Genomic DNA, 11,227 nt, shown 5'->3' on the forward strand with positions numbered 1-11,227 from the left:
TTCATCATATGGGAGGACTATAATTTTTTTAAACCAATCTCTGTTGCTGAGCATTTAGGCTATTTCTGATTTTCCAGTATAAGTAATACTGCAGTGAAAAGCCTTGTACATGAATATTCTATTTCCTTAGGCTAAATTTATTTATTTTTTTGAGACAGAGTCTTGCTAGGTCGTCCAGGCTGGAGTGCAGTGATGTGATCTCAGCTTACTGCAACCTCTGCCTCCCGAATTCATGCGATTCTCATGCCTCAGCCTCCCAAGTAGCTTGGACCACAGGCACATGCCACCACGCCCGGCTAATTTTTGTGTTTTAGTACAGACTGGGTTTCACCAGGTTGCCCAGGCTGGTCTTGAATTTCTGACCTCAAGTGATCCACCTGCCTTGGCCTCCCAAAGTGCTGGGATTACAGGAGTGAGCCACTGCGCCCAGGCTCCTCAGGCTAAATTTCTGAAAATGACCTTCATTCCCATCCCCAAATTGCCCTCGGGAGAGCTGGGTTGCATTTCTGTCACAGCAAGACCTTTACTCCTCTTGAAACCTCCACGGAACCTGGGTGGACGAGGCAGAACCCCCAGGGAAAAATTCTCTCCTGGCCTGATGTAGTGTTTCCTTGGCTTGTCAGACATGGAGGAGATGATGGCGGACAGGGTCAGATGTGCATAAGACTGGAGACAGAAAACACCAAAATATGCTCTTGGGTCTCACTCAGTCACTCAGAGCCTACTTACTCCTACTTCACACACCGCTCTATATTCCAATACATTTGTGAGCTGGGTTTTTTTTTTTTTTTTTTTTTTTTATTTAGACAGAGTCTTGCTCTGTTGCCAGGTGCCAGGCTGGAGGGCAGTGACGCGATCTCGGCTCACTGCAACCTCCTTCTCCCGGGTTCAAGCAATTCTCCTGCCTCAGCCTCCCGAGTAGCTGGGACTACAGGTGCGCGCCACCACGCCCAGCTAATTTTTGTATTTTTTTTTTTTTAGCAGAGACGGGGTTTCACCATGTTGGCCAGGTTGTTCTCAATTTCTTGACCTCGTGATCCGCCCACCTCGGCCTCCCAAAGTGCTGGGATTACAGGCGTGAGCCACCGTGCCCAGCCTGTGAGCTGGTTTTTAAGATCACAGCAGCAAATTAGGAAGGAGAAGCAAGGCTGCTGCCTAGAGGCGCCTGGTCCTCCATGAAGTTTCCAAAGGAAGAGCAAGTGCGGCCAGGTGTGGTGGCTCACGCCTGTAATCCAAGCACTTTGGAGGCCAAGGCGGGCGGATCACCTGAGTTCAGGAGTTCAAGACCACCCTGACCAACATGGTGAAAACTTGTCTTAAAAAAAAAAAAAGAAGAAGAAGAAGAGCAAGTGCAAGTAAAACAATAAAACACTGGCCGGGCACGGCAGCTCACGCCTGTAATCCCAGCACTTTGGGAGGCCGAGGTGGGCGGATCACCTGAGGTTGGGAGATGGAGACCATCCTGGCTACAGGATGAAACCCTGTCTCTACTAAAAATACAAAAAATTAGCCAGGCGTGGTGGTACATGCCTGTAATCTGAGCTACTCAGCAGGCTGAGGCAGGAGAATGGCTTGAGCCTCGGAGGCGGAGGTTTCGATGAGCCAAGATCATGCCATTGCACTTCAGCCTGGACAACAAGAGCAAAACTCCATCTCAAAAAACAAAATTGAACAAAACAAAACAAACAAACAAAAACCCACAGCCAGTCACAAAGCAATCTATTCAGACCATGTAGTGTAAGGCTTTAACTGTCCCAAGAACTCCAATACTGGATGAGGAAGAGCTTAAATTTGCTTCTAAATCTGAAATTCTGGAAGTCAGCTTGAATATTGTGGTAGGCATAATAATATCCCCTCCTCAAAGATGCCCTGGTTCGAATGCCCAGGATCTGTGAATATGTTCTGCTGTCCCAGGAAGGGGAAATTAGAGTTGCAGATGGAATTAAAGTGGCCACTCCATTGATTTAAAATAGAAAGATTACCGTGGATTATCTGAGTAGACCCGGTGTAATCACAAAGGTGCTTACCAGTGGAAGCAAGAGGTAGAGCAGTCGATGTCGGAGTGTCAGGTTGTGAGAGACTGGCAGGCCTCTGCTGGCTTTGAAGATGGATGGGGCAACCAGCCAAGGAATGGTGGGCAGCTTCTGGAAGCCAGAAAAGCCAAAGAAACAGGCTCCCTTCGACCCTTGAGCCTCGGAGAAGCCTGTATCCCTCAACCTGCTTGCTTTTAGTCCAGCGATACCCATTTTGGACTTCTGATTTTACGAAACGGTAAGATAGTAAATATGTGTTGTTTACGTTTGTGTTACAGCAGCCACAGGGAATGAATACAAATATTGTCTGGTACCGCCCAGTAAAGCTGCCCAGAGACAGGGAGCCGCGCCGGTCATGGCTTCACACCCGGGCAAGGCTCCCGCGGCCGCACAACCTCTGCAAGCAGGATCAAGATGAGGTGCGCAGGCCAGGTGCAGTGGCTCACGCCTGTAATCCCAGCACTTTGGGAAGCCTAGGAGGGCCGATCACCTGAGGTCAGGGGTTTGAGACCAGCCTGGCCAACATGGTGAAAACCCGTCTCTACTAAAAATACAAAAATTAGCCGGGCGCCGTGGCGCGCACCTGTAATCCCAGCTACTGGGGAGGTTGAGGCAGGAGAATCTCTTGAACCTGGGAGGCGAGGTTGCAGTAAGCCGAGATCGCACCACTGCACTGCAGCCTGGGCGACAGAGCGAGACTCCGTCTCAAAAAAACGAAAACAAAAACATAAAAAAACAAAGAAAGAAAAATGAGAAGCGCGTGCTCCCGCCTGCGATAGTTTTTTGTAAGGTTCCCTGAGCCTTCTGAACAACAAGCTCGGGCACCAAGAAAGTTGAGCTGCGCCGTGGCGGGTCCGTTATCTGCACGGGATGCGCGGGCTTCCTCCCGGGACACCCAGGGCGCGGCTCCGAGTCCCCCGCACGGCAGATGCGGCCCAGATGTGGCCGGCGGAACCCGGGGGCTGTGGAGCCCGGGAGCCTGGCGGGGGCGGCAGGAGCCCTTGCGCATTCAGGACCGGGGGGAAGGTCCGGCCGTCGGAGCAGCCGCCTCCCCACCCCGGCCCGGGGGGCGCCCGGGAAGCCGCGGGAGGGGAGGAGCCAGGCGGAACTGCGGGCTGGCGGCCCTCGGGGGTGAGTCGGGGGGAGCAGTGGTCGGGTCAGGTTACTTCCCTTTAAAAGGACGTGAGAGGAGGAGTCCGGTGCCGGCGGGGCAGGGACGGCGGAAGCTCGGAGCCCGCGAGGGTCCAGCACCAGGCAAGTGGGGCGGGAGGGACGGGCCACGGGCGGGTTGGGCGCGGGGCCGGTGGGGGCGCGGGAGCCGCTGGGGGCTGCGGGACCGGTGGGGACGCGAGGGCCGGTGAGGGCGCTGGAGATTTTGGGGACTGCAGAGCCGGTGGGGGCCGCGGGGCGGGTGGGGGCCCGGGAGCAGGTGGGGGCGCGGGGGCCGTTGGGGGCCGCAGGGTGGGTGAGAGCGCGGGAGCCGGTGGGGGCTGCGGGGCTGGTGGGGGCACGGGCACAGAGGGAGCTGCGAATCCGACGAGCCGCGCGCGCGGAGCTGCAAGTCTGCGGCCGCGACGCCCCTCTTCCTGGATGGGTAAACTGAGGGCCGGGGAAAGCAAATAATTCTTTTGGCCGAGCTCCCGCTACGATCTCGCGGCCACGTGGGTCCCCAGCGAGCCTCGCGGGGGTCGGGGGGGACCCAACTAGGGAGGAGCCCCCAGCTGGGGAGGGGCCCAGGGTGGGTCGGGGCGCCGGGAGCCTGGGGAGGGCGGACGGGGAGGGCAGTGGGTGGGCGAGGCGGAGGCGAAGGCGAAGGCGAAGGCGAAGGGTGAGCCGGGCCAGCCTCGGGGGTCGCTGCGGTTCCGGAGGAGGCGGCGGCCGCGTGACCAAGGCTGGGCTCAGAGGCCCCTTCTTACCCTTCGACTCCCTGCTTCGGTCTAAAGCCTCCGCCGCAGCCCTCCGTGAAGAGGAAGGGGAACCCCCAGGTGCTCCAGGCCACGTCCACGCTCTCCCTCCTACAACCCACCAGGGTGCGGGGGCCGGTGAGGCCTGGGGGTTGTGGCGCTGACTCCATGCCCTCCCTGGGGAACCACTGACACAGACCGAGGCCCCGCTGCAATCCACTCTTGTTCTGGGAAGGGGTCCCCCAAACGGGGCCAGTGGGGTCCTTTCCCCAAATGTCCCTGGAACTCCCAGCAGTGCGGTGGGCAGGCGCGGCCCTGCGTCCTGGGGTTTTGTGACCCAAGTCCCACTCCTCCCCACCTCAGCCCTGGATTGCCCCGGCCAGGCGGTGCGTGGGGGTGGTCAGAGCCCTGGTCTCAGGCAGCCCTGAGGTCTGATGTGGCTTCCTCCCTGAGTCTCTAAACGCATAGGCCTTCCTGGCCTTAGTTAATCCACCTGTGAAGGGGAGGCTTGGACCACAGGGCCCCTCAACCCAGGTGTTCTGTGGTGGAAAGGTGGACGTGTGGGGTAGGGGTGGCCAGGAGGAAGTGGGGCAGCCTGTGTCCCACAGGACGGCTGGCTGGCCCCACTGGGTGCGGGGGAGCTGGGGAGGGGCGAAGGTGGATTCCCCTCTCCCTGTGGGAGGGCGAGCTGGGCCCATGCTGGCCCTCATCCACTCTCGGCCACCTTCCTGTGGAGCCCTAGAGTCCCAGGTCACACTGTGAGTGTAGGGAGGCCACCCAGAGCGCTGGGGCGCGTCACACATGGGAAAACCGGCTCAGTGGCTCCTGGCTGCCCAGCCCCTGCCCTGCACTTCCTCCAGAGCCTTCTGGGGAGTGGGGCGCCAGCTCCTTAACCCTCCACAGCCTTTAAGCTAAGGCCTCCAGCCCCATCCCTGTAAGAATTGTACGCTAGGCATTCTGAGGACACAGTTGGGGTCCCCATGTCAGATGGGGCCAAGGCATTGGAACTGAGTCCAGTTCCTGCGCTGTGGCTCTGCTGGGAGATCTGGGACTCTACGCTGGGACTCCTGGACAGTCCTGGAGCAGTGGCATGGACGGTGTGTCCGTGCACACTAAGGCCCTGGGGTGCCCTCGTCCACCCCTAGCCTGGGCGCCACTCTGGGTGCCTGTCACTCCTGGCCCTACAGTGGTCCCAGTCATACCTCGGAGGAGGCAAGATGCAGGTCCTCCACGAGCCTGTGTCTGGAAGCAGCCCCCAGCACTTCCTGGCTGACAAGAAGTCCTACTTCTGAGAACTACTGCCAGCCCCCAGCCCTGGTCTGGCCAACTGGGTGCGCGTCTCCTCCTGTGGTCTTCAACTCCCCTGGGCACTGCCACAGTAGATGTCAGGGCAGTTTGGGAGGACATTTTTAGGAGGCATATGAAGTCAAGCTGTTGAACTTGCTTCGAACTAGCTTGTGACCTTGGGCAAATCACTTAGACTTTCTATGCCTCAGTGTCCTCATCTGCCTGGTGGAGAACACAGTAGGTAAAACTGAGCACCCATTATGTGAAACTGACCACCCATTATGTGAAGCTGACCACCCACTATGTGAAACTGAGCACCCACTATGTGCCCCACCAGGATAATCCCTCCATTTGGCAGATAGGAGTTGCCAGCCAAGGTGTGTGGCCCCACCGGCCCGTCTGTACTTCCCCTACCTTCAAGGGCCTCTGCTCCTTTCCCCCGTATGCCCTGCATTGGGTTGAAGAGGCTGATGGGAGGCAACTTCCTACTGGGGCCTTCTGAGGTTCTTGCAGGAGGGGCAATGTCCAAGGCTCCCAGAGGAAGCACCCTGGGGTGATGCAGCTGTGGGTGGAGGCCTCAGAAGCCTGGGAGAAAGCCAGGGGCCTGCAGGGACAGTGTGTGCCCTGGCCCAGCCCCAGCCTTGTCCCTGCCCTTCTCACTCACTGCTCCTTCAGAGCAGACGTATGAGCCCCAGGTTGTCCCTGAGCTCCCAGCCTGCCCAGCCTCACTGCATGGGATTGGGGGGACCTACCCAAGGATCCCGTGGTCGGGGATGGAGCCTGGATCACACAGCAGCTTACCTGGCCCTAGGTGCTCAGCTCTCCTGGCCGCTGCCCCTCCCCAGCTCCTGGAGTCTTCCTATTGGAGTAGAAAGCATCTTGCACCCCACATCTGAGACCAAGCAGCCTTTTCTCACCCACAAGTGTGGGTATCTTCCACACTTGCAACTGTGCCTGAGATACGTTCTGGCATGAACATTGTCAACATTCGTGTTTTTTGGTTTTGGTTTTGGTTTTAGTTTAGAAGAACTTAGGTTTTCTGGACTAAAACATTAGGCAGGGAAGAAATACATGAACCCATAGAAAGGCTACTTTAGTTGAGGTGGGTTGAGGGCTCAGCTTCTACCCCATCAAGAAATTCACAGTGAAAGGAATGTGTGCAGGCCGGGCACAGTGGCTCACGCCTATAATCCCAGCACTTTGGGAAGCTGAGGCGGGCGGATCACCTGAGGTCAGGAGTTCAAGATCAGTCTGGCCAACTTGGCGGAACCCCGTCTCTACTAAAAGTACAAAAATTAGCTGGGCGTGATGGCAGGCACCTGTAATCCCAGCTGCTTCAGAGGCTGAAGCAGGAGAATCACTTGAACCCGGGAGGTGGAGGTTACAGTGAGCCGAGGTTGCACCACTGCACTCCAGCCTGGGTGACAAGAGCGAGACTCCATCTCAAAAAAAAGAAAGGAACGTGTGCATTTTGCTCACCTGCAGAAAGAGCCCTCACCAGAGACAACACGCAGTGCTGCCACCCCCAAAATCATACAGGATGGAGCAGCAGTTCCCAAAGTGGGTGCAGCTGGACAGGAGGCTTTTAGGGGCTACCTAGATGAACAATTTTTAAACCAATAGTCATGAATTGTTAATATAAATTAACACATCCAACCATGATTTTATTGCTCAGAAGGAGGCTAAGTAAAAAAGTGAATTGATTAAGAGAAAAACACGAAGTAAATAATCACAAAGGTGGATCCAGAGGTGGTTTGTGCACAGCCTGGAAGCCCAGGAATCCTGGAGCATGGGGTGTGGGAGGGGGGAACCGGTCCCGAGGATCAAGGCTCTGACATCCCATCCTTCACTGCTGTTTCACATTCTGGCATCGATGCCCCATTCCACAGGCACATGTTGCCCGCCCGCTGTGTGCTAGGTGTGGATATGGCGCACCTGGTGCTACCCCCATGGAAGCACGTGGAGGGCTGCTTGGGGTCAGCACCACTGCCATGAGCCTCCAGGGCAGGTGGGCAGTGGGTGAGGCAAAGGCAGGAAGCTTTCCAGGCCCAGTGTGTGTGCAGGGAGGAAGGGAGAATGAGGGAGGGAAGAACGGGTTGGACTTGAACTCAGGGCACAGAGGTGACCGGGGAGAGGCTGGCGATGAGGCCAGAGAATCACTGGGGCTGCGTCACACGGTGCCTGTAGGTCATGGCAAGGACTGTGGGTGTCATCATTCATTTAGCCAACACATACTGGGCTCCACCTTGTGCTAGGCATGAAGGGGCATACGAAGCCACCAAGCCTTCCTTTGAGGTGCTCAGGTATAGTGGCAGGCTTTTGAACACATCAGTAGCATTTTTCTTTTTTCTTTCTTGAAACAGTAGCTCTGTTGTCCAGGCTAGAGTGCAATGGCGCAATCTCTGCTCACTGCAACCTCCACCTCCTGGGTTTGAGTGATTCTCTTGCCTCAGCCTCCTGAGTAGCTGGGACTACAGGCATGCACCACCATGCCTGGCTAATTTTGTATTTTTATTAGAGACGGGGTCTCGCCATGTTGGTCAGGCTGGTCTTGAACTCCTAACCCCAAATGATCCACTTGCCTCGGCCTCCCAAAGTTCTGGGATTATAGGCATGAGCCACTGCACTCAGCCTCAGTGGTGTTTTCCTGAGTGCTGTGACAGAGGTGGGAACTGGAGACTAGGGAAGCACAGAGGGGAGGCAGGCTGCTGTGCATGACAAGGCAGTGACATTGAGCTGGGTTTTGAAGGATGAGTAGGAGTTTGACAAGAGAGAGGAAAGACATTCCTGGCAATGGGAAGAGGATGAGCAAAGTCACAGAGGTCTGAAAAAGCCCAGATGATTTAGGGAGATGCTAGTAGCTGGGCAGCTGGAGCCTCAGTGGAAAAGAGGACAGGTCAGAGGGTCAGGTTCACAGAAGGTACTAAGGCCTAGACCAGAGTCCAGGTTTCATTCTGCAGGCAGTGAGGGGCTGGGCACCAGGGTTTGTTTGTTTGTTTGTTTCTGAGATGGAGTCTTGCTCTTGTTGCCCAGGCTGGCGTGCAATGGTGTGATCTTGGCTCACTGCAACCTCCACTTCCCAGGTTCAAGCAATTCTGCCTCAGCCTCCTGAGTAGCTGGGATTACAGGCATGGGATACAGGGATTACCACCACATCTGGGTAATTTTTTTTTTTTTTTTTTTGTATTTTTAGTAGAGATGGGGTTTCACCATGTTGGCCAGGCTGGTCTTGAACTCCTGACGTCAAGTGATCCACCCACCTCAGCCTCCCAAAGTGCTGGGATTTACAGGCGTGAGCCATCACACCCGACTCAGGTTTGAATGGGAGAATCACATCCACACTCTTAGGAAGAGCCCTCTGCTGATGTGCTGGGTGGGACTGTCTGATGGGGTGTGGAGGTGGCCAGGCCTGGGCCGAGACGGGGGGCTGGAGAAGGGAAGCCCTTTTGTGTGTTCCTGAAGGTGGGGGCTGCAGAGCATGACTGTCTGTGCCCCGAGTCTGGGCTGGCCTGGTGCCTAGAGCAGGGACCTCTCATAGGGCCAACTTTGGGTTGCCTGCTGCACCAACTTGGAAGACCAGCGGCTTTGTCCAGAAGAGTAAAGATTCCAGCCAGCTGGGCCTATGGTCTGGATCCAAAGCAAACAGGAAGAGACCACGGTGGGCCAAGCAGGGCCTCTTTCTTTCTTTAGAAAAGGGATTAGGCCAGGCCAACTCGTGGGTCTTTCTGCCGCAAAGGTAGGAGGGGGCCACAGGCTCAATCAGGGACATATCGAAAGACCGCTCAGGGCAGGCATGGTGTTCCAGTGCCAGTCTAGGGGGTGCTATAAAGATGGCCTCCCTTGGTAAATTCCACCGTGATGGGAAGAGACTGGCAGTGTGTGCTGGGAGCCGCTACTCCCTCCTGCCACGCCCAAGTTGGAGCCCTCAAGACTTGATTTCTCATGAGCGCCCCTTGGGGCCATCACTCAAGCCTAATGCGGTGACTGCTGGGCCCAGACCAAGGCCCCGTGGGGAAATGCCAAAGGCTCGGGGCACCCTCAGTCTCAAAGGTGGGCACCCAGGACCCCCCACAAAGACCCTGTGCTCAGACTCTGGCCTCCACACCCCAGATGAGAGGTGGCAGTCATTCGTCTTTTGCTTATGCCTGATCGAATTAATCCACGTGTCCCTTCAATTCTCATGTGCGTTTATTTCACAAGCCTTCCTGCAAGCTCAGGGTGACAGGTGAGGCCCTCAGGGAGCAGAGCTGAGGGAGCAGGAAGGCATGCGGACCCTGGCATGCTTAGGCCTGACATGAGTCCTGCCTGCCTGCCGTGCTTGGAGAAGGCTCAGAAGAGGCAAAAGCACTTCTCCTGGGGCAGGTGTAGGGCAGGGACAAGCCAGGAGACAGAGGCCAGAAGGGCTTTGGTAAGGAGTTTCTCCTGGGCTGACTCGTTTGTTCACTCACTCAGTCCTTCATGCAGATGTGCGTTCACTCAACATCTCTTGTATTGAGCACCTACTGTGTGCCAAGCCCCGTGTTAAGTGCTGGTGAGCCAAGTCAACCAAGGCCCTGCTGTCACAGGGCCTGCAGTCGAGGACCCGAGTGATCACCACATAAATGAAAGGGAAAGCTGAGCTGGGTTCTGGGACTTTGCAGAACAGGTTTTGTAGAGCTGCTGGAGCTCACAGGAGCTTGACTCTGTCAGGAAGGTCAGGGCGGCTGCAGAAGACTTGTAGGATGGAGAGGAATTAGCCAGGGCAATAGGGAAGAGAAGAACCAGGCAAAGGGAGCAGCATGTGCAAAGGCCCTGGGGCTTGATGAAGGCCAGAGTGGCTGGAGCACTGTGAGAGGGGAAGAGGCCAGGAAATGGGCAGGCCAACTGCACCTGGGCTTGTGGGTCCCTTTAGGTCTGGGCTGGGCTGGGTACGGTGGCTCACACCTGTAATCCCAGCAGTTTGGGAGACCGAGGCGAGTGGTCAGGAGTTCAAGACCAGCCTGGCCAATGTAGTGAAACCCTGTCTCTACTAAAAATGCAAACCTGTTAGTCGAGTGTGGTGGCAGGTGCCTGTAATCCCAGCTTCTCAGGAGGCTGAGGCAGGAGAATCATTTGAACCTGGGAGGCGAAGGTTGCAGTGAGCCGAGATCGTGCCATTGCACTCTAGCCTGGGCGACAGAGCGAGACTCCATTTCAAAAAATAAAAAAATGGATTCTTCGAGTAAAAGGAAGGTTTTTTAGCAGTGGCATAAAATCCCATTTGTGCCGAGCAGGTTCAAGCAGGCCCGAGGGGAGGCAGGGAGTCCATAAGGGCGCTGCTGTGTCCACATAAATGATGAGAATGGCTTTGAGCAAGTGCATCGTGAGCTTGGGCAATGCGGGGGAACTGGATGTGGACTGAGGTCAGACGGTGTCGAGGTCTGAGAAACTGGGCTGGTGGATGGGGACAGTGACAGCGAACATCATTTTCCTGTAAGGGTGTATTTTATTGAGTATAGTAAGTAATGTTTTCATTCCCACCAAGGATACCAAGAGGCAATTATTGAGCTTTGGGTACGAAAGAAGGGAATGATTTTTTTTTTTGAGGTGGGTCTCACTCTTGTCGCCCAGGCTGGAGTGCGATGGTGCGATCTCAGCTCACCGCAACCTTTGCATCCCAGGTTCAAGCAATTCTCCTGCCTCAGTCTCCTGAGTAGCCAGGATTACAGGCACGTGCCACCACGCCTAGCTGATTTTGTATTTTTAGTAGAGATGAGCTTTCTCCATATTGGTCAGGCTGGTCTTGAACTCCCAACCTCAGGTGATCCGCCTACCTCGGCCTCCCAAAGTGCTGGGATTACAGGTGTGAGCCACCGCGCCGGGGGCCCCCCCAGTGTGTTCTTAACAGGAGCCGGGAACCGCCCTCACGCTTCTCTGTGCACCTCCCACCTCTTGCCTGGAGGAAGTCCTTCCCTGACTCTAACCTCAGTCCTGATGCTGTCCCACCTGCTCAGCTCTCAGGCAGATCAATGCAATGCCACCTGG

The sequence above is a fragment of the Aotus nancymaae genome, unplaced genomic scaffold, assembly GCF_030222135.1.
Source record: "Aotus nancymaae isolate 86718 unplaced genomic scaffold, 86718_ANA_hifiasm-v0.15.2.pri h1tg000014l, whole genome shotgun sequence".
Lineage (NCBI taxonomy): Eukaryota > Metazoa > Chordata > Mammalia > Primates > Aotidae > Aotus > Aotus nancymaae.